Source organism: Chrysochloris asiatica, unplaced genomic scaffold (assembly GCF_000296735.1).
Source record: "Chrysochloris asiatica unplaced genomic scaffold, ChrAsi1.0 scaffold00273, whole genome shotgun sequence".
Taxonomy (NCBI): domain Eukaryota; kingdom Metazoa; phylum Chordata; class Mammalia; order Afrosoricida; family Chrysochloridae; genus Chrysochloris; species Chrysochloris asiatica.
This window is the reverse complement of record NW_006408791.1, coordinates 458,966-461,096: the sequence shown is the minus strand read 5'-3', so window position 1 is coordinate 461,096 and position 2,131 is coordinate 458,966.

Below are 2,131 nucleotides of genomic sequence, written 5' to 3'. Positions count from 1 at the left end.
CTCATATAATTTGGACATATCATCTGACAGAATCAGTCTCTGGAGAAAGATACCATGCTTAGTAAAGCAGTTGGTGTTGTTGTAAAGTAGTCAGTTCTGAGACATAGCGACCCTGTACAGGGTTTCTGAGGAGCAACTGGTGAGTTTGAACCACCAACCTTTCAGTTTAAGCCAGTTTAAGAGGTCCAGTGTTTATCCTAGAGTGTCACATCAGTGAAGTAGAGAGTCAGGAAAAAGGAGGAAGAATCTCAATGAGATAGCTCGACACAGTGACTGTAACGATGGGCTCAGGCATAGCAATACTTGTGAAGATGGCACGGGATTGGGCAGTGTTTCATTCTGTTGTGTTCACTATAAGTTGGGACTAACTTGATGGCACTTGACAACAATAAAAACAAGTGCTCTGGTTCTACCTAAAAAAAAAAAAAAAATCTTAAAAATAAAATCTCAGAGGATCAAAACCAGCCCCAAATATTTTAACTGAACCCCCAAACAAATCTCAACAATATTTATAGGCTTAAACAGATATCTAGCACCCAGAAAGATAAAATTCACTATATCTGGCATCCATTTACAAATTAATAGGTATGCAAAGAAGCAGGAAAATATTCATGATGAGAAAAATCATTCAATCAGAACTGACCCATAACTAGTACATATGCAGAATTAGCATACAAAGACATTACAGCAATTATGACTGTATTCCATATTTTCAAAGAGTTAATTGGAGACAAGGAAAATATGAAAAAGACCCAGATAAAACTGGTAGAAATGAAGTCTATAATGTCTGAGACTGAAAGTACACTGAATGCAATGAACAGGAAATTACACACTGCAAAATAAAATATTAGTGAAGTTAAATACATAGTGATAAAACTATAAGAAATAAAAGAGAAAGAGAAATAAAAAGGAATAAAAGAAAGAAGAGTATACTTGTTAATAATATTCACAATTACATTTATTTTGGACTTATCAATGTATTTGTGGTGGCAGTAAAAAATATATTTGAAGAAAGTATGTCCAAAGATATCCCCAATTTATTGAAAACTATAAACCCATATGGATCCAAGAAATTCCAAGCACAAGAAATAGGAATAAAATTGCACCAAGATACATTACAAAATTCAGATTTCTGAAAACCAGTGAGAAAATTTTAAAAGAAGAAAAACAGACTCTCTATATATGGAAGAGTAAGATAAGGATAGCAGCAAATTTGTCTTTAGAAACAATGCAAGAGAAATACCAGTGGAGTAATCAATATCTTCAAAGAATAATAATAAAAAAAAAAACGGTGGGGGGACAACTAAAAATTCTATACCTAGCAAAAATATTCTTTCAAAAATGAAGGCAAATATATTTATTAGCAGCCCTAAAAGAGCACTGTTAACATTGGCCAGGCAGAGAGAGGCCAGCCTATGGTTGTGGCTGAGGAGAAGCTATTCTGACTGTGCCCTAAGCAGTTCTGATCCTGAAGTGTATCTCATTAACTTTGCTAATAAACCCTATAACTGTGAACATTGGAAAAAAAAAAAAAAGAAGAAGAAGGCAAATAAAGACTTTAATAAATACAAAACTTTAATGACCCCATTTCAAATACAAACACACAAATAGGTTAAAAAATGAAAACCAGAAAAATATTTGGAAAATTCCCATATGTTTGGGGATGAAGTCATAGTCTTCTAAATAACAAATGCTCCAAACAATGATTTAAAAGGGAAAGGAGGAAGTGGTTTTTGAAAATGATAACACAATTTGTTGTTGTTAAGTGCCAGCGAGTAAGTACTGACTCATAGTGACCTTATGCACCACAGAACAAAACGCTGCCTGATCCTGGGCCAACCTCACTACTGTTGCCACACTTAAGTACATTGATGCTGCCACTTGGCCAATCCATCTCATTGGGGGTCTTCCTCTTTTTCTCTGTCCCCCCACCTTACCAAACCTTTTCCAGTGACTGGTCCCTCTTGACAATATGTCCAAAGTATGAGAAATGAAGTTTAGCCATCTTGACCTCCAAGGAGCACTCTGGCTGCACTTCTTCCAAAACGGATCTATTGGTTCTTTTGGCAGCCCACGGCACTTTCAATATTCTCCTCCAACACCATAACTCAAAAAGCACCAATTCTTCTAC